This window comes from Pelodiscus sinensis, chromosome 3, assembly GCF_049634645.1.
Source record: "Pelodiscus sinensis isolate JC-2024 chromosome 3, ASM4963464v1, whole genome shotgun sequence".
NCBI lineage: Eukaryota > Metazoa > Chordata > Testudines > Trionychidae > Pelodiscus > Pelodiscus sinensis.
Window position 1 is genome coordinate 46,642,767 of NC_134713.1, and position 24,562 is coordinate 46,667,328.

The 24,562-nt window shown below is 43.6% G+C and overlaps 1 protein-coding gene across 5 annotated transcripts in view; it reads left to right on the plus strand.

The window, feature by feature from the left end:
- The first annotated feature begins 14,820 nt into the window (after positions 1 to 14,820).
- Positions 14,821 to 24,562, plus strand: part of PHF3 (PHD finger protein 3) — a 94,981-nt gene continuing 85,239 nt past the window's right edge. For 3 of the 5 annotated variants that reach the window (XM_006135513.4, XM_006135516.4, XM_006135517.4), the window contains exon 1: positions 14,822 to 15,799. The gene's annotated coding sequence lies outside the window, so the exon portion shown is untranslated. Of the gene's footprint in view, positions 15,800 to 24,562 lie in introns of all 5 variants that reach the window. The other 2 variants (XM_075923691.1, XM_075923694.1) reach the window with 2 other exon arrangements.

Here is a 24,562-nt window from a genome sequence, read left to right on the forward strand (position 1 = left end):
GCTGGAAAGAACTTGTTTCAGGTTAGGGTGCTGTCTGTAGTAAGAATGTTAAGGACTAGTCAACTAGTCTTTCTCCCCCCCCCCCTTTGCTGTGCAAAGGGGGGGAAGAGAGGGTACTTCAAAGCAGCAGTGCCTCATGGAACCTGTACTAAGCTTCCTGTGGCATTGCCTCTTTGAAACACCAAAACACCATTTCAAAGGTGCAGCGCTACACAGCTGAGCCCAGGATCAGCTCTATGGTACTACCTCTTTGAAAACACAGATATGGCATTTCAAAGCTGCAACCGTGTGGAGTCCGGGGTCAGCTGGGGACTCCCCAGCTGATCCCGGGTCCCAGCACGGCATTTCAAGCATGCAGAGCCCAGGGTTAGTTGGGGAGTCCCCAGCTGACCCTGGGCTCCATGTGGCATTTCATAGCGGCAGCACAGCATGGAGCCTGAGGTCAATGGGGGATTCTGTTTCCCGCTGACTCAGGCTCCCTGCGGGTGCTTCTGCTTTGATATGCACAAGAGCCCCTGCTGGGGACTCTTATACATTTCAATGCTGGCATGCCTGCATGCAGCCTGGAGTCAGTGTGACTTCCCACTGGCCCTGAGTGCATGCGGAGTTCTGCATTCCTCCTTTGAAATATGCAAGAGCCCCCACTGGGGCTCTGGTATACTTCATTTCACAGGAGGAATACGGAAGTGCCTATTGAACAGTCGATGGAAATTCCATTGACTACTCGACTAGTAAATTACTCGATATTTCACATCCTTAGTCTGTGAGGAATCCCCTGTCCCCCAAGGCCTGTGAGATTTGAGGGGTCACTTTCCAGGATAAGTTATATATTGTTAATGATGCACTGGAGGGGGTTTAAGCTGGCTGTAGGTGATGACCAATGGTTTTTGTGTTGTGTTGTTTGTTTGGACCTATGTTGAAGAATTTGATGCCTAGGTACTAGTCTAGCTCCATCAATCTGTTTTCACTTCCCCGGGTGGGAATTAAAGTTTTAAGAATGCTTGATAGAGATCCTGTAAGTATTTGTGGTATTGGAGCAAAAAGAAAATCAACCTTCTGAATCATCTGAATCAGGTGATGAAAATGAACAAGCATTGGTTTGTGTTACCAAGCAAAACCAGTTAGCCTGGATGTATGTCCTCTGAAGTGGTGGTTGAAGCAAGAGGGACAAACTTGCGCACAACTTTTTTTTTTTTTTTTTTTTTTTTTTGTCGCGTTGCTCTTTACAACACTACCATATGAATGCCTGTGTTCACTTTTAGGTGATACTGTACCTGGATCAGAAGCTGGAATCTCTTACCAGTCATTCTCTTACCAGTCACACATTTTGGGCACCTGAGTTTGACAATGACTAGAGCCTTGTGCAGATAGAAAATTGGTATCGGTATTTGCTTTTGGAAAAATGATTTGCAGACATCCATATCTGCAGGTGTGGATACCTGCAGATATCTGGATTTGCAGGGCTCTAACAGGAACCTTGGGAATGTATATCCATTTCTTCCTGTTTTTTTTTTTTAAAAAGGGGGGAGGGGGGTGGTAATGTTTTTGCATGCATTAGTTCTGTTGCACAATTTAAAGCTCTGATCAAACTTGGTATGTATTCTGCATTTTCTTGAAGAAAATTGGAACATTTAGATGCCCATAAAAATGGGTGTCTAAGGCAATTTTGTACCTATTCTTGCCAGACTACAAAAACTTTGAAAGATTACATATAGATAAATGAATAAAATGATTAACCAGTAATCCTGCCCCCCCCCATCCCCTTTTGCTTTCTCTGTATCAGAGGCAGCAAGTGGGGGGGAAGCAGGAGCTGGTGCCCATGAAGAACTGACTTTAAGCAGGCTCTCCACGAGCACCTGATCTGCCTGTCACCTCTCTGCTGCTGTGCAGAGGGTGAGTGGGACAGGTGGGAGCAAATACCTGCAGGGAGCCAGCTTCCTGCATGTATCTGCTCCTGCAGACCTACCTGCTCCTCCTTCCCCACCCCACTTTACTGCCTCCTACAGAGGCAGGCATGAGTTGGTTCTTTGGGGAGTTATCTTAAAAGCCGGTTCCCCACAGCACCAGTTCCATGATGCAGCCTCCACCCCGCTGCTACCTCTGTTAGAACACAGGAGTGGGGAATGGGTAGGGGAGGTTGTTGTAAAACAACCTCTGCAGGGGGTCCAAGCTCCCCACGGACATAGGCTGCTTCATATCCCACGGAGCAGTCTGTTAGTTGAGAGCTTGGACCCCCCACTGCTGCAGGGGTCTTCCCAAGAGTGGGGCCAGAGGCGCACTGGCTGCCAGCCCTGCCCCCAGGGACTATTGAATAGTGGTGTAACCGACCATATTTTATGCAGGTACAATACTCTTAAAATAAGGGATCTTTTGGAAAAGGCTTTATTTTCCGAAAGATCCGCGTCTAGACTGGTGCTTTTTTCTGGCAAAGCTCCGAGCTGGAAAAAAGCGGCAGCCATTTTTATGCAAATGAAGCAGGGGGGGATTTAAATCCCTGCTTCATTTTCAATTGCGATGTGTCTAATTTGCATCCCTTTTACGGAAAAGGGATGCAGTCTAGACACAGCCTCAAAGTACTATGTAATCTGACTTTTGGGAAATCTGAACACTGCCAAGTAGTTTTCATACCACTTGTCTCTTGTTTTCAGGGATTTCAAATTCTGAAGTTTGAAGAGGATTAGTATCTTTCTTCCTCATCCCTTCTGTTTTCTGCTGCCTCTGTGCCAACTATTCTCATTCACTACTACAACTTTCTGACCTGTCTCTGATCCTCTGGTGGTGTGGAAATCCTGCACACTTGCTGGCTCAGTTCTGTCCCTTAGCAATCATACCTTTCTGCTCTATGCTCTACCATGTGATTGATTGTCAATCGGGGAATCCCTTGCATGTTATAGAGACCATATCTATAGTAAGTGTGCGCAAATGTAACTACACTGGAACTGTGGTGCAGTGGTAGCTGGTGCTAAATAATCAGATGACACTGTGGTTTAGCTTGCTATAATAAGTCCTGCTTTCTGCAAGTGCAGCATATTTATAAAAGGGATTTGTGTTGCTGTTAATTATAAAGGCTGTGTCTGCATTTACACTGGCAGAGTATATATTGCATGATACCTGACATAGGGTAGAAATAATAATAATGTAGCTTATGAGGCACTTCATGGGCAAATAGGATACAGGCATGCCAGATAGTTGGATAGTGAATATATACCCTACATAGGTCTCTGTGATCAAACACGGACTCACATATCCACACTGCTATATTTAGCACTCTAGTGTCCTGCTATAGGAGACTTTCCACACCACAGGCATTTGGTAGCTGCCAGAGCCCTTCTTCTCTGTGCCCAGCAGAGTCTTTCACTGCCACATTGCAATGTAGCTGCAAACTACTTTTCATTTTGGCACGTAGCAGTGTGTATTTGCTGTACATGTTGCCATCAATGCAGACAAGGCTGTAGATACAAATTTCCTTAAGTAGACCAGGTGAGAATAAGGAACATTCCCCTTCAATTAAGGGCCACACCTTGCTTTTTCTGCTTCTAAAAGAGGCTGTAAATAACATCATTTGGGTGGGGTGTCTATGAAAAGAAAAATTCCAAATATAAGATACTTGCACTTTATCCTATATTCATCCATACAAATGAATAACTGCAAAGAGAACATTATTTTTCTTGTGTTATTAGTAAAATTTATGCCAAAGAAGGGAAGTACATTATTCAAACAGAGCCCTGCAATAAAAGTACACTAAACCTGTATCAAACAGGTAAGTATCCAAACCACTTGACTTTTACTTAAGTGAAATAAACATAATGAAAACGAGCCCTTTCTGGCTGCTGTTTGTTCCTCCTCGTGCTGTGCAGAAATCTCAAGAGTTACCAGTTCTAAAATTAAGAGAACAGCCATGCATGCTATAAGCTTGAGTGTTGAATTGAATTCTGATATTGTGATGTCATGGGAAGTATCATTGAATGAGGCAATATTCTGATATATCAGAAGAAAAGGATGCAACATTCTATCACTGTATGTATTGTTACAGCATGATAAAATCACAAACAAACGGGCTTTGCATTTGATTCATCACCTTGGGTTGGTAGCAATTTGCATCTCTTTGCACATGTACCAGAGAAAGCATTTACTTGCAGGAAGGAAAGATGATATACTGCTCCTTCCTGGGAGCTTTGGGGAAGGACAGTAAATTCTAGCCCAGGTTTGATAAAGAACTTAAGTACATCTTTCATTTCTTCCAGCTACAGTTGCCTCAGGATGACTTAGCTGGAGGGAATAGAGAAATGTGCTATAGTTCTGACACATTTTGGGATTCAACCCAGAACAGTAAGAGGGTTGTGTCATTATCTCCCCTGCAGTTCAGTAACAGCCAGCCTGTAAGCCTACAGGTCACAATTCTGGCTTCCACTGCCCTCTTAGTTTTTGCAGAATAACCCTAACTGCCCCTCTAGTCCCAAATTTTCTCAACTCTGGTTTGTGATGTCCAGTTCTCTTAGGGAATGCTTACAGTTGCTTTCTCTTTAATCAGTCAGTAAACAGTAACTGGAGTTTGATAAATACTTCTATTTCAATCAAAGCACTGAATTGGTTTACAGTAGAAGCAATAAGGGCCATCCAGCTACATATGATTGCTGGCACACCACTGGTGGAGAGAAAGATGACTCTGTTGCAGGAAGGGATGCTGGCAGCTGGTTACTTCTAGCAGAAGACAGTGCTCCACATTTCTCTCAGTGGTTCTGAAGAACCTTTATGCTGCCTTGGATATGAGAGAGGAGTCCTCACCAGAGGAGGAGAAGCCATGTGTCCCCAAGGTTGAGGTTTGCAGCCATCACTGTGAGGAAGAAATGTAGGTGCACCAGGTGTACCATTAATAGGGTCCTTCTTGGTGCCCTCTGTATGGCCTCTCAGACCATTCCCACTCAGAGGAGAGTGGTGCCTCCAGGGCTTCCCCTTCTGGAGACAGTGTCCTTGCCCGTACCTCAGGTCTCTGCAACAGTACATCCCACAGTCCATAATAGTTCCCCACATGGAGATCTCCATGGTGCTGCTGCTTCCTCAGCCAGCCAGTCACCCATAGCTTTATCTCGAGATCTCTAGTGACACTGTGCTGACTCTGGGCCTGCAGCTCCTTTTGTAGTGGAGGTTTGAGATTCTTCTGAGGGGGACAGAGGCACCCATCTATTGCCCTGGTGTGATATCTCAGGAGGTATGCTTCCTGCCAGGAGCCCATATCCAAAACGTTAGAGTGATTGTTGAGGATCATCTGGTACTATGCTACTCATCCATGTGGGCATTAATGGTATAGCAAGGTGTGATCTTGAGCTGATGAAGAGTAACTACAGGCCTCTGGGCATATTGGTGAGGTAGTTTGGAACACAGGTGATGTTCTCTTCAATCCTTGTCAAAGGTAGGGACTGAGGCAGAGACAAGTGCATCCTGGAGGTGAATGCCTGGCTGTGACTATGGTGTCACCAGGAGGGCTTTGGCTGCTTTGACCACTGGATACCTTTCCAGGAAGAAGGACTGTTAAGCAAAGATGGAGTTCCCTTATCTAGGAAGGGAAGAGAGTATTTGGATACAGACTTGCTAACCTAGTGAAGAGGGATTTAAACTAGGTTCAATGGAGGCAAGTGACAAAAGCTCACAGGTAAGTGGAAAACATGGAGAGCTGGGAGGTAGGTGAGAAATTGGTGAGAGAATCAGCTATAACAGATAAAGGAGAGACAAGGTAGAATTGGGCTGGTGGGGGGGAAACAAAATCAGTCCCTTAGCTGTCTCTATACAAATGGGGAATAAGCAGGAAGAATTTGAAGTACTAGAGAATAAACAGTTGGTATCAGAGAGTTGGTGGGATAGTACACGTGATTGGTATAGAAGGGTACAGCTTACTCAGAAAGGATAGGCAGGGAACGACTAATAAAATCATCCAAAGCACAGGACTTGTTGGTGCTGGGGGACTTCAACTACCCAGACATCTGTTGGGAAAATAACACAACAGGATACACAAATTGAAGAGAGTTGGCAGTTTTTCAAAAGGACATGAAGGGTGCAAGAGCAAACTATTCCACTGCGTAGGAAAGATAGGAAGTATGGCAACAGAGACCATCTGGGCTTAACCAGGAGATCTTGAATGATTTAAAAATCAAAAAGGAGTTGTATAAAAAGTAGAAACTAGGTCAAAGTACAAGAGATTAATATAAATAACACAAGTATGTAGGGGCAAAGTTAGAAAGAGGAAAGCACAAAACAAGTTCAATCTAGCTAGAGACTTAAGGGGTAACAAGAAAACATTCTACAAATATATTAGAAGCAAGAGGAAGACCGAGGACAGGGTGTGTGGGATGGGGTGGGCCGGGAGAGGAAGAGAACACGTCCTGTGACCCAGCCTCCCATCCTTACATTTCTAAGCCCCTGCCCTGAAGGATCTGAGCAACGTCGGCAAGTCTGATAGGCTTCGTCTATGTATTCCGAAATAGCTATTCCACATCTTTTGAATGCGTCCATTACCGGTATTTAGAAATATAACAGAATCGTTATTCCAATGTCCCTGTAAATCTCATTCCATGAGGAGTAAAGGATGTTTAGGATAGTGATTTATTTCTAAATAAGTGTTGTGTAGGCCATGCCAAATTTTGAAATTGAAATTGACTCAAAATAACCTACACAATTTGCTTAGCTCAAATTGTGTATCTTATTTCAAGCTATGGGTGTAGTGTAGACACACCCATAGTGTACTATAAATAAAGTGTAGGGTCAATCATTGAACAAGTAAATAAAATATTGAATAGCTGCTTATTAAGGGAGCACTGTCCACTGAATAATGTAGTGATCCTGTGAGGGGAAAAAAAATACTGTTATCATATAAAGTAAACTTTAAAGGAGGTGAATTAACTTTACACGGAGATTTTCTATCTTTTGAGCATTTCACCATCGTGCTGTTCTTTTAACATAGTAGTTGTGTGTAATACAAACATAGCTTAGGCTGTTTTAATTGTTGAGTGACAATATTAATCTTTTAATTAGCAAAAGGAAGTATTTTAGAAGAGTGAAACTAATGGAGGTCTCATTTCATGTTTAAACAAGCACTTTCTGTGGCTGTTACATTGCTTTTAAACCCAAAATATTTAATCAGATGGTAAGCGGTAGAGTAGGGTCATGTCTCGGGGGCTACATCTAAAGTGCAGGCTTCTTGTGCAAGAACTTTTTGCGGAAGAGATCTTCTGCAAAAAGTTCTTGCACAAGAGCGCATCCACACTGCCATATGGTTTTGCACAAGAGTTGTGCTTCTGCGCAAGAGAGCGTCCACTTTGCCATGGACGCTCTTGCGCAAGAAAGCGCTGATTGCCGTTCACAGAATGGCTATCCGATCATCTGTGCTTTTTCTGATAGGGGTTTCTTGCGCAAGAAACCCCTGTTGTCTGCCAACACATGCTTTTTTGTGTAAGAGCTCTTGTGCAAAAAGGCTTATTCCTTGTAGAAAGAGGAATAACTCTTGCGCAAAAAGCCCTGTCTTCTGATGATCTACTGTATTTTTTTCTTGAACAAAAACATGCTTGTGTGGACGCTCCACGAGTTTTTGCGCAAAAACTGCAGTGTAGACGTAGCCTGAGTATATTAGTGTTTTGTGTAATGGAATAAGGATTCCTACTATCATAAAATAATTACAAATTAACTATCATTTGCAATTTTTAAATAATTTTTATGGGTTATACTGTGAACTGAAGTTATTTTGAGGCATTGCTTTAAAAGATCTGGTGAAGAGAGAGCTTTTTAAAGTTACTATGATTTTAAATTTTGATACAACTGGGTACAATTTCAAATTTATGATATAGGCAGATAAATTAAGCAGTTATCTTTTTTCTTTTGAGGGATGCTTGCGTACCTACTATTAATGTTGATAGTTCCTGCATTATTTCCTCAGGGCACATGAATAACTATTACAAATTTGGACAGCTCAATAGTAACACCACATTACTTATCATTGGGAAATATGTTAATGAGACAATTGTGGTTACACTGATTAGAAGGTGATAGCCTAACAAGAAAAGATAAGGACAGTGCAAGAAGACCAAATAACCTGCTGTAATTTCTGGTGCAAAGTAGAACAGTTTCAAAGTGTACCTGAAGAAAACCAGATACCACAATGTTCAGATACTACAGTGATAAGATATGTCTACATAGGTAGTACAAGCCTTTGGATCCATTATCACTTTGTACTATCTTTGTCATTGTAACAAAGTAAAATAAGTGTATGAAAAAAGTGTAGAAAATCAGTAAGGGGGGGAGATGGAAATTTTCCATTCAAATCAGAATCATAGGAGTTGGAAGAGACCTCATGAGGTCATCAAGTCCAACCCCCTGGCAAAGCAGGACCAACCCTCACTAAATCATCCCAGCCACGGCTTTGTCAAGCTGGGACTTAAAAACCTAGGGATGGAGATTCCACCACCTCCCTAGGTAACCCATTCCAGTGCTTCACTAACCTCTTAGTCACATAATTTTCCCTAATATCCAACCTAGACCTCCCCCACTGTAACTTGAGACCATTGCTCCTCATTCTGTCATGTCACTACTGAGAACAGCCTCTCTCCATCCTCTTTGAAACCCCACTTCAGGTAGTTAAGGCTGCTATCAAAATCCTCCCTCTTCTGCAGACTAAATAAGCCCAAATCCCTCAGCCTCTCCTCGTGAGTCATGTGCTTCAGTCCTGTAATCATTATTGTTCCCTCTGCTGGATTTTCTCCAGTGCATCCACATGCTTTCTGTAATGGGGGAGAGGGGGCAAAATTGGACAATACTCCAGATGTGGCTTCACCAGTGCAGAATAAAGGGGAATAATCACTTCTCAAGATTTGCTGGCAGTGCTCCTTCTAATGCACTCTAATGTGATGATAGACTTCTTGGCTACAAGGGCACACCGTTGACTCATATCCCAGGCTTTTTCTGCTGAACTGCTGCTTACCAGTTGTTCCCCAGCCTATAGCAGTGTTTGGGATTCTTCCATCCCATGTACAGGACTCTGCACTTGTCTTTGTTAAACCTCATCAGAATTATTTGTCTGTCACTCTGGACCCTACCTCTACCCTCTAACATATCTACCTCTCCCCCTAGCTTATTGTCATCTGTGAACTTGCTGAGGGTGCAATCCATCCCCTCATCCAGGTCATTAATAAAAATGTTGAACAAAACCGGGCGCAGAACCGACCTTTGGGGCACGCTGCTTGATACTGACCACCAACCAAACACTGAACCATTGATCATTACTGTTAAGCCTGATAATCTAGCCAGCTTTGTATCCACTTTACAGTCCATTTATCTAATCCATGCCCCCTGAAATTGCTGGCAAGAATACTGTGGAAGACCATATCAAAAGGTTTGCTAATGTCAAGGTATGTCATGTTCACCACCTTCTCCAAAACCACAGAGCCAGTTACCTCCTCCATAAAAGGCAATTAAGTCAGGCTATGACTTGCCTTTGGTGAATTCATGTTGACTAATCTTGATCACTTTCCTCTCAGAGGAAAACGGCTGTTTTTCTGAAAAACTTCAGTTACATCCCACTGTAATCGCACTCTTTCGAAAGAAAACCAAAAGAACAGAGGGTTTTCTCCAGCATTGGTAATCCTCTTTCTATGAGGAAGAAGCTCTTTCAGAAAAGCTCTTTCAGAAAAAGGTGTGTGTGGACGGGGAAGAGGGAGTTCTTTTGGAAGAAGAGAAAAGAGGGAAAAGCACAGGTGCCCTGGTGGCCATTGCATCCATAGTAATCACAGTTTAAATGTGAGATTGCGTTCATTCGGCCTGTAGTCTAGTCGTAGCCTATGAGGGGACAGGAATCTGTTCTCACAGAACTACGAACCAGCAAAATAAATGCAGATATCTATGTTAATATTGCAAAAGGCAAGGAGAAGAAAGAATACAGTAGGGACATTCAGCATTGCTGAGTGAAAACAGAGGAGCTGAGGCAGTTGAACCAAAAGACAAAGGAGGCAAATGGAGGGTCTGGATCATCACCACTAACATGCCACTCCTATGAACAGCTGTATGCAATGCTTGCTGGGGTGCGGGTGAGGTGGGGAATCAGTGTCCCTACCCAGTCGGTGGATTCCTCCCAAGGCACTTTTCAGGCAGCATCGGGCAGTGGTGTGAAGGACACTGGATAAGAAAGAGGAGGAGGAAGAGAATGGTCAGTAGGCAAGCAGGACAACCAATATCACCGAGAGCCAAGAACTTTTTATAACTTTGGAGACAATCCACTCCTCCCTAGGGTGTCACACAGTCAGGCACCGATTCTGATGAAAAGCACTTCTGGTGAGTTCACATTTTTTTTCTTACGACAAGTGGGTTAAGGCAATTAGGTGTGCTGTTTTCCATACACTGCCTACATGTGTGGGGGGACCTGATTACCCTGCATGGAGATGGAGCAGGACTCCTCCCTGCACATCTCCATGAAGCTCTCATATGGGAACTATTTGATCCTTCTCACAAGGTTTCTGGAAAGGCCTGCCTTATTTTGCCCTCCATGATCGGAGACTTTCACGCACCAAGCCAACAGTAAGTGGTCTAGTTGTCATTGCAGCGCAAAGCAATGCACCATAAAGTCCAGATTTCTGGCCACATTCGGTCATCATCAGCTCCCCATCACTCTGTGTGATTCAGAACAGTAGCCGAGTGGTTCCGGGATCATTGCTGGCAGTGGCTGGAACCGGAGCAGTATATGGGTGCACAAGTAGCCGAGGCTGTGGCTCCTGCATTTGTATTCTACGCATTCCCAGTGTGAACAACAGGAGGGGATGTGTGGGTAAGTCCAAAACTCATTACAGAACCTTGTTATAGTTTGGGGCTTTCATCATCCCTTGGTGAAGTTCCACAGATTGACTGTGAGGAACTAATTTTTCTTTGTTTTAAATCTATCGTCTATAAATTCCATTGTGTGACCTTCTTATGTTATGTTAGTGAAGGAGTAATAACATTTGCTTATTCAAATTTTCCACTCTATTTTTTATTTTCTAGACCTCTAATATGCCCCCCAACCTTTAGTCAGTTTTTTCCTAACTGAAAAGTCTGTCATTTTAATCTCTTCTCATATGAAAGCTGTTCTTTACCCCTAATGATTTCTGTTGCCCTCCTCCATACCTTTTCCGAATCCAATATACCTATTTTTAGATGGGGTGACCAGATAGTAGGGATGTTAAAATAAGATTAATCAACCAATTGAATAGTCAATTGAATTTTCATCAACTATTTGATTAGCTGATAAGGGTGCTTCTTCTCTGAAATGTAGCAAGAATCTGCCCAGCTGTTGCTACATTTCAAAGGCAAAAGTGCGGCACAGCATTCCGCCTTTGAAATATACAAGAGCCCTAATAGTGGAATGTCACTGTTATGCCCCTACCCCCTCCCACAGAGCTGGAGGGGGAACCAGCTTTTAAGCTGGCTCCTCCCAGCACCCTGTTCCTTTCTTCCCCTCTTGCTGCCTCTTTCTCAATCAGAAAGAGGCAGCAAGGGGAAGGAGTGACTAGTCAACTAGTGTGTTGACTGTGATAAGCTTTTGATTATCACATAGTCGACTGGTCATTTACATCCCTACCAGATATGCATGCAATATTCAAGATGTGGGCATACCATGACTTTATAGAGAGACAATATGAGATGTTCTCTCTCATCTATTCCTTTCCTAATGATTCCTATTTTTGGTTAGCTTTTTAGATTGCTACTGTACATTGAGCAGAAGTTTTCAGGGAACTATCCACAATGATTCCAAGATCTTTCTTCAGTGGTACCAGCTAACTTAGACCCTGCCATTTTGTATGTATCAGTCGGATTATATTTTATTATGTGTATAACTTTGCATTTATGAACATTAAATTCCACCCGCAATTGTGTTGTCCAGTCTCTCACTTTTGCACAAGGGGTTTTTGCACAAAAACAAGCAGTGTGGACGTTTCCTTTTTGCGCAAAAACCCCTTTTTGCACAAGATCCTTATGTCCAGAGGCATGAGGCATAAGGATGCCCTGGAGAGACATAAGGATCTTGTGCAAAAAGGGGGTTTTGCACAAAAAGGAAATGTCCACACTGCTTGTATTTGCGCAAAAACATCTCGAATAGATTTTGCAAATGAAGCATGACAAAATGCTAATCAGCACTTCTTTTGCATACTCTGTCTGCAAAAGCTGGCACTGTAGATATAGCCTGTAAGCATAGGTGTAACATGATTGGATAAGATTCTATCACAATCTATCAAGATTGGAGTGCCAGTGTCATCTTCCTGCTGGGGGGGGCCGGGGAGGTGGGAATGGGAAAGCCCCTCCCCTCCCCGCTGGATCAGGCTCACGGGGAAGAAGTCGAGCTAGAAGTGGCTGCGTGCACTGCCACTTCCCTTCCCCCTCTCCTGACTGGGGGAACAGCAAGCACGGAGATGTGCTTCCCGGAGGTTTTTCCTGCTGGCCAGAATCCAGGCAACGGAAACAGTGGCAGGTGGTGCCTAGGCTATGGTGCTGGGAACTGCGCAAAAGTAAAGGCCCTCTCAACCCTCTGCACTGAGACCCTGTATTCCCAGCCCACTCTTCCCCCCCGGCCCTGCACCCTACTCCTCCCCTGCCCCTCCCCTGCAGCCAGACACTCTACTCCCAGCCTGCTCCTGCACCCCACCTCCTGCCCAGATCCTGCACCCCCAACCGTATCCCATTCACTGGCAGCCCTGTCCTGAACACTGAACTCCTCATTTTTGCCCCACCCGAGTCTAAGGGGGCCCACAAAACCCAAAAGAGTTAATCTGGCCTGAGGCCTTTAACCTCAGTCCTTCCTACTCCTCACCCCACCATGGGGCTGGCACACCAAGGGAGTGAGATATTTCAGATTGGGGTCACATCAGTGAGGCTGGGTGGTGGTGGTGGTGGGGTTGGATTGGATTTTTTTGTTTTTTTCTTTGCTTCTCACTTGTGTGGTCCCCAGCTGATTCTTATCCAAAAAGGTTCCTCATACCTGCCATAAATAAAAACAATGTTGAAACCTTTTGTGTTGGACATAATATTTTATTTATTTAAAAATGAGGCCTGGCCAACAAGGTCCCCAAGTGTCCTGTCCCCAGCCCCGATCCTGGGGCAAGCCCTGTGGTCTGGTCTTTCTGCTGCTGCGGCACGGGTAGGAGGGGAAGCCAAAATCTGGCTGATGTTATCCTCATCCAGCCACTGTTGTCCTAGTGCAGCAATTCAGTCCCACCCAGTTTAAGATAATCCAGCCAAAGCTCCCCCACATACTCTATTTCCCATCCCCATCCCACTGCCCTCATACACCTCAACCCTGAGCCCTGTACATTTACAAAGTGCACACCCCCAGCAGCAGCAGAAGTCCCATTAAATAAAGTCTGTGAATACATTTCATGTATGTTACTATTAATCATCATATCAATATTAACTTTTCAGTTATGCAAATGGACATTCTTATACAGCTCTCGGTTGACCATTTGTTCTGAATTCTGATGTATATTGGCTCTTTGGTTTGAAAAGGCTGCTGACGCAGCACATTAGAAACTGTAAGAGCTAACACTAAGGAACACTAAAGCTGTGTCTATACTGGTCAGTTTTTCCGGAAAATCAGTCGCTTTTCCGGAAAAACTTGCCAGCTGTCTACACTGGCCGCTTGAATTTCTGCAAAAGCACTGACTTCCTACTGTAAGAAATCAGTGCTTCTTGCGGAAATACTATTCTGCTCCCGTTCAGGCAAAAGTCCCTTTTGAGCAAAGCTTTTGCGCAAAAGGGCCAGTATAGACAGCTCAGATTTGTTTTCCGCAAGAAAGCCCCAATTGCGAAAATGGCGATCGGGGTTTTTTTGCAGAAAAGCGCATCTAGATTGGCACGGACGCTTTTCCGCAAAAAGTGCTTTTGCAGAAAAGCGTCCGTGCCAATCTAGACGCTCTGTTCCGAAAATGCTTTTAACGGAAAACTTTTCCATTAAAAGCATTTTCAAAAATCATGCCAATCTAGACGCAGCCTAAATGTACGGTGACCTTAACACTTCTACAACTAGCCCTCATCTTCCCTGCTCACTGCCATTTTGATGCAGCTCTAATTCCAAGTTCCCCCTCCTCCCCTCCCCCCCCCCCCCCCCCCCCGCCAAAAAAAAAAAAGAAAGAAAGAGAAGACTGTGCTTAGAATGCACTTAGTTTTGGAGCAGCCCAAGTTCCTTTGAGAAAGTTGAATTATGCTAAAGTAAAATATGGAACAGGTTTATGATACCACTATGGTGGTCTGTGAGCATGGTGTTCCAAATCAAGAGGTATTTTATTTTATATAACTTATTACATGACACTCACTGGCAACTTGAGTTTTTTATTGCAGCTTTCTGTATTGTATACTTGGTTTTTCCTAAATTCAGATTCTAACATTAAACAAGCCAGAAGGATTAGCTAAAATCATCTTTTTTTCCCTAGAAACACCCAAGTAATTTCCAGGCTATTTGCTAAATCACATTAAAAGGCATGGAGTTTTGAAGAATGATGCATTGCAAAGTTGATCCATGTTGTTTTCAGACATGTCCACATCTTCATCCACATCACTGTCTCTCATTAAGCAGTGTTCCTTGTATTAATAAAAACCAAACTCTGTTAAACCATTACACAAAGTATACCCTTAGATTTTGTAAAATGCTGCAGTAAGCTGTATATTAACATGTTTTAGTGATCATGATTTAGGGTTTACCAATCAGATTTGTCCACATTTTTGTTTAAATCAATGGGGTTTTTATTGATTTAAATCAATCCACCCTGATTGATAAATACACGCTCTCCCCCAAAGGTAAAGCTGGGAACCCCGTTGCAGTTAAGAGCTGCCTCTGGGGTTCGGGCATCCACTTTAAGCAGGTGTCAAATATGAAATACAAGGAGTCAAATTGTCGAGGGGTCTAGAGCCCCTCCCAACCCTCCTTAAAGGGCGCCTGCGGCTGGACATCCTGGGTTGCTAGTTGTGACCCCTCTGCGGAGGACAGGAAAGCAAAGGCTCAGCCAAGGCGTTTCTTAGCCACAGTTACTTGAGCGTTGAAACACTCAGACGTTCGAAGCGCCTCCTTGCAAAGGAAAGGCGGAAGACGCTCACGCTGGCCGAGGCGCGGCCTGGCTGCTGCTGTGACTGGGCGCTGCTTGCGTGCGGGTTCACGCACCCGAGCAGCATTAGCCCCCAGCCCTTCAGCAGTTTCTCCGTGCGGCGGACTCAGGCCCCGGCACTGCCGGTATTGGCCCCTCTCCCCTGCGGGCGCCTGGGAGGGAAGGGCCTGGAGCTGAATCCTGGCTCCTCGTGGCCAAAGGAGCAGTCGGGCAAGGGGGTCCCGCGGCTAATGCCGCGCGAGGCGGGAGCCGTTTGGCCGGGGCTGCAACGAAGCAGGGCCCAGACGAGTCAGGCGGGGGCTCGCGCGCCCTTGGAAACACACGCGGAGCGCAAGGTGCTACCTCCCTCTTTCGGTCCGCCAGGAGGCTGTTACGCATGCGCGCCGTATCCTACCTCCAGTAAACACAGAGGTCACGTGAGGTGGCCTGCGCGGCTCCGCTCGCCTCACGCACACTACGGGGAGGCGTCGAGCGCGTACACGAGGGCGCGCGCACGCGGCGGTCGTCAGTGAGTGCCAGGCCGGGCGGACGGGACCACCTGAAGCAAGGAGCGCCTGGGGGGGGGGGGTGGGCACTTGAGCGCACCCCCCACCAAGGAGCAAGTCGCGCGCGCGCGCTGCCACCGCCTCCGTCTGTGCGGCCGTCGCCGTCCTCCTCCCAGACCTTGGCCGCGGGGCAGCGCTGGGCGGCGGAGCAGGGTGAGTTACCGCCGCCGGACACAGGGGCGAGGGGCCGGCTATGTGACCGCGTCAGGCCCTCGCCGCCGGCACCCTCCGGGCCGGCTGGGCACGAAGTATGGGCGCGGCGCGGCCTGGCGCTGGGGCCTCTGCGGTGACTGCCATGGGCCTCTCTCAGCTCTGGCATGAGGCTTCTGTTCCACCCCGCCTCTGGCATTGGTCGCGGAGCCTGGGCCGTCGGCACCGACTTAGAGTCGCCTCCGCCCTTTCCTCGGTGCGGCCTTGGGGTTTGGGTCCCGCCCCCGCAGCGAGCAGGAGCCGCCGCTTCCCGACACTGGTTATTCTTGACCCTGCTCTCTGTGCCTTGTCCTGCCTTGGGCCTGCTACCTCCCCCCGCCCGTGTCTTCTGCCCTGCCCCTGCTAGCGCCCTCCCCCACGCTCCTCCTCTTGCCTTGGGCCTTCCCTCCATCCCTCACGGCGCCTCCATGCCGTCTCGTGTCCTGGGTCTGCTACTGACTTGGGCCCATCCTCCTCCCTTTACCCCGTCGTCTTTTGCTCTGGGCCTGCTACTGACTTGGGCCTACTATACATGCCTCCCTCAGCGGGGGAGAGGCTGCTGAACCAAGACCCACCTTCATTGGTGTACCTCCCCCAGTACACGTACACCACATGGCTGTGACACCTGGGCCCTTTACCAGCATCCATTATTGTATTTCTCTAGTACATATCCCTCTGCTAGTCTAGTCCCTGCTATATCCTTTGCCAGTGCCCATTGCTGTGCCTCCCACTCCCCTGTGCATACACCACCCATACAGATCTTAGTTCCTTCTCTAGCACTTGTTCCTACATCCATTGCTACCCAAATCCTGCTATAGCTGTCTGTGAAGCTGCCTCTTGTCACACCTGTTCCTACTCCCATGAGTCCCAAGTGAGTGGTGATTGGACCTTCTACAGCTTGTCTCACTCCCCAGGATGCCTTCTCAGTCATTCCTTGCTATTTCTCTCTCCCCCAATCACAGACAATGTTGCCTGACTTTTGCTGATTTATTTCTCTCTACTACACTCCTTACGATCCAGAACAAATGAAAATCTCTGCATTAAGCATCTTTCTACAGTATTTCTAGTGTGGGTTACAATTAAATAAGAACTGAGGGAAAATAACCCATCTTTCCTGCCCAAATGAAATGATTTTTGTCAAAATGCAGCACTCATGATGGCAGCTGTTCCCTAATTAGCATATATACCAATTTACCCCTGCCTCTGTCTGCAGCTGAAAGACACTGACAAAGGGACATATAGTACATGATGCATAGACATGGTGGGTGGGAGGAGGGAGCGGAAAAGGAGGGGTTGAAAGTGGATGTGTCTTGTTAATGGGCAACTTCAAAGTTTAATTCTTTTATCTGCTTTCATATATTAATAGACTGTTTGATTTCTGGACGCAGTATAGATTTGCTCAGTCTTTTGGTGGTTTTTAAAAATTATTATAAATTCACTGAAACTAATATAATGTTTTTGATGCAAGTATAAGAACTATAATAGCTTTTAAGGTGGCAAATGTGAAACTCCTTTCAATTAAAATGGTAGATTTGGATTTGAATTGATTTAATAAATGTTATACATACTAATACAATGATCCTATAATTAAGTATTTTATATATAGGATCATTTTTAAATGTTGGGTTTTATATTTCTTGGAATAATTATTAAACTGTCCAATAAATGGATGAGGATGTTATATTTTTGTTTACCCATTATAAAAGTATTCCCACAGTCATTTATATAATTTCTTAACCATGATTTTCTTGAGAAGTTATTACTCTATTTTCTGTGCAAAAAACTTAATATATTCTAACTCTGGAATCAACCTCCCTCCTATTTCTTAGCAATCATTACCATTTTGATTGGAAAAAAAATCCTGGATGACGGTCTGGGTGACTTTTATATGAGCTGTAGTGTATTGCCCAGTCAGTTAACTTCTAGAAGTAATGAGCAGTTACAAGGTTATCATGAGTAACATTATCAATACTTGTGTGGTACTGGGTAGGTTTAACACAGCATAGTCACTTGCTGGACTGTAACTTGTAGAATTACTGTCTCAAATCTTAATTAAAAACTTGTTTCAAAATCTTGAGTTAAGGCCTAGATTTTATCTATACAGTTCCTTTGTTTCCTAATATTTTAATTCAAATTGGCATTGTAACTTGCCTTAGCATTTAGACTGAAACTGACTCAGATTGTAAATAAAAGGCAAATTGTGGAACTGTCCAGTAGTGTGCCATAAGGAATTGCTTTGACCTTGTTTTTTAGTTGGAATATGTAATTATATGGAAACTAATAAAATATTCAATTTACAAACAACACTTAAGGTGTGGCGCATACTAGTAAGGAAAGAATATCTACCGGAGATACAAAACCTGTATTAACTTGCATTTGTGTATCTGGGGGAAATGATCTTATGTATATGGAGGAATTTTGGAAGGCAGTAAGGTCATAAAATGTGTGGCAATGTTTGAAATATGAGCTTACATTGTGATCTGACCACAGTAAATACAAAAATTGGATGGCATGTGTAATATCCCCATTTGTATTGCACTAGCAAAACATTATACATGGGGATTTAAGAACTTTTGAAAATCCCACTAGGCAACATCTTCAGGTGTCTGTATACTTTAAAAAATCTGGCTATAAGTATTGTTCAGAGCATCTCGTTACTGTAATGGTGTTGATAAGTCTAAAGGAATTTCTGGGGCTGGATTGATTGACCTATTACATGACACTTAAAGAAATATGTACAGTGTGACATATTACAATTAATACTTAGCATTTACAGCATGTGTAGTTTTTAAAACTTGAGGGATGTAAACAACTCCAAGAAGAGAGAATAGCTATTGAATGTGGTCAAGGTGAATCATGAATAATGTGATTAAAAAATAATATAGAAAACTTTAAAATGGAGGGTTGGGAAACATCTTCTAGTAAGCTCTAATACTTCCGATAGAATATGGATGTTAGATAGCGGGTAATAGAATAGTTGACTAACCGCATGAATTCTTAGTAGTTAGTTAACTATTCTATAGTCCCTGGGGTAGGGCTGGCAGCGAGTGCAATCTGGCTCCACTCCTGGGGAGTCCCTTGCGTCAGAGGCAGCAGTGTGGGGTGCCAGGTGGGAGACTGTTCTCAAGGGGACCCAGTTTAAAAACCACCTACCCTCCCGGACAGGCTGCCTGCCACTCTGCACTGCTACCCTTATCAAAGGCAGCAGCACATTGGGTAGGTGGCATCACGGAGCTGGTGTTTGGTGGGGGAACTGGATTTTAAGCCAGCTCCCCCCAGCATTTGTGGGGGAATACGAGTAGTTGAGAAAATTAACGGGTAACCCTAGGCTTGTCAGTTAATCGTCTATTCGACTATTCGTTCACATCTCTACTATAGAACAGTTTCCCAAGAGTATTAGAGGAAACTTCTGTGTAATAGATTGAAGGATAAGGTGATTTATTATATCCGTACAGTTTTCAGTTTTGTGAGATATATTTATGGTATGTTTTAGAATATTGTAACAAGGGAATAACTTGGAGAATAATTTAGTGATAAGTCACTTGCTTTGTGAAACAGAAGTGTACTGTATTCCAGCTGAGTCTATTAATTGGAGGGTAGCTGTATCTCTTCTTGCTGCAAAAAATAGGGGGAAAGGCATATTTTCTTGGGAGGAAATGGGTGGTAGTACAGGATAATCTGTTCCAGGAGATTTCCTGGTGGAATTTTATAAGTGATCGTGATAGATTTAATGTCTCTGAGTACAGTCCTTCTCCTTTCTGTCTCCTCCAATCTCTTGCCATTATTTAAAAGGCCTTGTCAGAGACCTTAACCAGAACTAGGTAAATTAACAATGATTTTGGATCACAATTACTGGATCTCTTAGAGGAATACTCTAAAATGCCTTTTTGATTGCCTTTGAAAGAACTGAGGAAGGCACCACTAAGGGGTCTGCTGTCCATCAGTGATAGGCTAAATGTTCCGGATGGTCATATAAAGAATAGTACCTATTTTAGATTTAATTGACTTCAGTGTCAGAAGAGACAACCGATCACCTAGTCTAACCTCTTGTATGTCACAGGCCACCAATATCACCCAACAACCAAAATTCAACCAAAGTATTGGAACCCACAGTAGATAAGATATGATGTGCCTCAGAGAGAACAAGAGGAATCAGGGTTCACCAGTGTCTAAGGCCTCTGCAAGGGCAAGACAGGGAGTAAGTGAGAGATCCCAGATAATCATGGCAAGTGACCTGCACCTGCAGAAGGCAAAATCCTCTAAGATCATGGTCAGTGTGATTGGGGAGTTTTACTGGGTGAAAATTCCTTCCTGACCCATTATCAGTGATCACTTAGACTCTGAGCAGCTGAGCAAGAACCAGTAAGAAACTATTGGAGAGAGAATGCTTCGTGCCCTACCTATCCAGTGCTCCATTTCCAGCTGTCATCGTCTATGATGCTTCAGAAGTAGACAAAACAAATAATCAGAATACATTGAGGGATAGAAAGGAGAGAGAATCTCTTGATGAGCCCTGCAAGTGGAATGCTGAACCCTGAACAATTTAAGGAACATAATCCTGGGTCGTAGACTTGAAGTGAACTCCTGGGACTGCTGAACCCTGTTCCCTAAAATTACAACCATATCATACAGTTCTACACATAAATTAGTCCAGTTCTTTCTTACAACTAATTAAGTTATTTGCCCCCCAAATGTCTATTAGGAAGCTGTTCCAGAACCTCTTGACTTGTCAGACTGTTGACATTTCAACACCTGTATTATTAGCAGATGCTTCTGGTAGTTTCATTCATAAAGAACTTTATGATAGAGGGAAGAAAGTTAAGAGCTAGAACACTGTTTCCCAAATGATGTTCTGCAGAACCCCGGGGTTCTGCTAAGTGAAAATAAGGGTTCAGCGAGAAAATTCCATTATAGTAAAATTTTATGATTAAAAAATAATAGTTAAGTATTTATGCATTTTATTGAAAACAATTCTCATTTGTGGTTGCCACAATAATTGTCCCTGTGTAATACCAGCTAAGCCAGAGAGTGGGGATGATGATGTCACTACTTAACACTCTGCCTCTGGAAATTTACTTTTATTCCTGCCTCTGGAAATTTCCACTACATGCATCTGACGAAGTGGGTCTTTGCCCACGAAAGCTTATGCTCCTACACTTCAGTTAGTCTATAAGGTGCCACAGGACTCCTCGTCGCTACTACTTAACACTGATGTCCATATATTAGACTATTAGCGGTTCCGCAAAATTCTTTTGAGTTTAAAAGGGTTCTGTGGCCAAATAAAATTGAGAAACACTGAGTTAGAAGACAATGTGGTAAAGCATGAAGTCCAGACCATTAATACTGTATGCTAGAATAAGGCCAGTTTCACAAAGCAACAATTTAGAACAATTAACTCAGCATGGAATAATTTAATTAGAAAAAATGTGAATGGTATTTGAAAATCATTTAAGAACACCTCACTAGATACCCAAAAAGCCAGAATTGAGGAAGGTAGTGCATTGGTTACAAAACCAACCTTATTTAAAGGGAAAGTGAAGGCAGCTATATAATATGTTATATATGAAAGAAAGAAGTTGATGGTAAAGAATATAAATCAAGTGTTAGGAATCATAGAAAACTAAAAAGTGAAGCAAAGAGACACACGGGCAAAGAGACAAAGGGGCAGACGATATAGTCTTATTATATGGTGATACTCATTCCACTCGACCAGTATATCTGGGAGGATGCTAAATGAAAGTTACTGAAGTTGAACATTTTAAAATCAGTAGGTCAAGATAATTTGTATCCGGTAGTTTGAAAAGAACGGGCTGAGATGCCTGCTGGGCCACTAATGTTGATTTTCAATGTACCTTGGCATACTGGGGAAACTTCAGGAAATTGGAAGAAAGATAATGTGCCAATTTTTAATGGGATGACCCGGGTAGTAATAGGCCTGTCAGCTTCATACCTGTCCCCACAGATTATGGAGTGGCTGATATTAGGCTTGCATAAGAAAGAATTAAAGGAAGGTAATGTAATTAATGGAAATCAACACGGGTTTATTTGTAATCCTATTGGACTACTTGGTATCTTTTTATGTTGAGATTTCACATTTGGTTGATAAAAATTATTTTGATGTAATTTACTAAGACTTCAGTAATGTGTTTCACTTGATACTGCATGATGTTTTAATTAAACTGGAATGCTATGAAACTAATGTGGCGCACATTTAAGGGGTTAAAACTGGTTATCTGATAGATGTCAAACTGTAACAGTAAATGGGGAATTGTCATGGAGTAGGTGTGTTTCCAGTGGGGTGCTGCAGGGGGTGGTTTTTGACCCTGCATTATTTAACATCTTTATCAATGGCTAGGAAGAAAACATAAAATTGTTACTGATAAAATTTGCAGATGACACACAAACTGGGGTGTGGTAAATAATGAAGAGATCACTAATTTAGAATGATTTGGATTGCTTGGTAGCATGGACACAAGCAAACTATGTTTCTTTAATATGTCTAAATGTATTCATTTAGGCAATACAGGAGGGAAACACCTATTCTGGGAAATAGTGACTGTGGAAAGGATTTTGGCAGTATCTTGTACAGTCAGTTGAACGTGAGCTTCCAGCATGATGTTACGTCCAAAAGAGTTAATGTGTTCATGGGATAAATATACAGGGAAGAGAGGTTATTTTACCTCTGCCTTTGGCACTGGTACAACTGCGGCTGGAATACTGTATGCAGTTCTCCTGCCCATTATTCAAGAAGGATGCTCATACATTGGAGAGGGTTGGTTCAGAGAAGAGCTGTGAGCCCGATAAAAAGGTTAGAACACATGCCTTAATTATAGTGATTAATGCAAGGAGCTCAATATATTTAGCTTACCGAAAAGAAGGTTAAGGTCTGACATGATTATGATCTGTGAACACAAAGAACAAATATATAATGGTTCTTCAGTCTAGCAGAGAAAGGAATTCAATGGCTGGAAGTGGATGCAGACAAATTCAGATTGGAAATAAAACATGTTCTTAGTGGTGAGAGCAATTAACTGTTGTAACAGTTTACCAAGGGTCGTGGTAGATTCTTTGTCACTGTTTAAATTAAGATACACTCTAGGAATTATTTTGGGAAAGTTTTATGGTCTGTTACACAGGACTTCAAACTAGAGATTAGTTGTCCATTCTGACTTTGAGATGTATGAATGAAAATAAGCAATTGAGTGTTGAACAAACTTTTCCCATACAGTGTAACTAATGTGCTGTAGACCTGATTTCCAACTATTCAGCATTAGTGGTATTCTTCTGAGTAGAGGCTATTTTTAGGCACATTTTTTATGTATTTGTGATTGGTATAAAATTGAAAAACTGGTAAGAGACCAAATTCAGCCAAATTTATACCTAGCTTTGTATCTTAATTTTTAAGGACACTGCCAAGATCGCTTTTCTCTCTATATAAATATCTTTTTTCCCTGCAGGACGACAGAATGATGTCATCATGTCACTCTGTGTCCTGCCTGCCTTCTCCCTCCTTCCACTTCCCCAAGTGCTCTGGAGCTGGGGCTGATACCCTGCGGTCTCTCTCCTCCCCGGTGCTCGGGGTGGGGGAAGCAGGGGTTGCTGCGCTGTAACTTCTGCCCTGCCTTGCCCAGCCCTCCAGCTGGAGGAAGAGCCTGAGGCCTGGTGAGGCTTCAGCCCCTCTCTGTCCCCTTGGTGGCTGGGGAGAGAGAACTGGATCAGGCGTGGCTGAGGGAGGGGAAAGGGGATAGATCTGGGGTTGGCGCCACCTCTTCCCTGCACTACGGCCGGTGCTGGTAGCTGGGGATGGCTTGGCTTTGGCCTTAGCCTAGTGTCCGGGGGTGACGGGGAGGGCCAGGGCTGTGTCACCTTGGCCTGGCTGTCCCAAGCAGCCGGGGGGAGAGCTGGGCTTCATATTCCCAGAAAGATGGGGGTTGACAAGCATAACAAGCAAGAGGTGCAGCCCCCAGTGTAACTTTAAAACTATTTCCTGTAGTTACGTAGGAACTCAGATGCTTATCAGAAATTGGTTGTCCTACCAAATATTTTTTTCCTTTGTGACCTGTATTAGTTGCTCTTGAATATTAGACTTGAGGCAGAGTGGATAAGGTACATTGGTATCTAGTGGATAAGGTACATTGGCTTTGGAGTCGTGAGGCCTGAATGCTATTACCCACTCTTCCAGTAACAAGCTGTTTGACATTGAGCAAGTTATTTCACATCTGTATCTCTGTTCCTCTTAAAGTATTTTGTTTCTCTTGTCTGTTCAGCTTGTGAATGCTGTGGGACAGAGACTCTTGCTGTGTATCAGAACAGTGATTGGTACAGTGAGTCTTTGTCGCTGTTTGGGCCTCCGAAGCACTACTGCAATACAAATAAATTATAGCTTCTGACATTAAAATACACATCCAAAATAGCTTGACTTAGATGAGTGTCAAACCCATATTATCTTTTTTTAATTATAAAAGGACAGGTGGTTTTAAAACTAACTTCTACTGCATGTCTCTTCTCTGAAGTGAAATTCTTTGGATGTGATTTAATGGAAGTCTCTCTGGATGTCAGTAATATGTAGTGTCTCAGCAGTTATAATCGGGGGGGGGAGGGTAAACTAAATTTAATTTGAATTCTAATATTTGGTTTATTTAAGGTACATATTTAGCATAACATTGAAAATTATTAAGTCTTTATTGAAGACAATTCATTGTTTAGTGACAGTTCATTGTTTAGGAG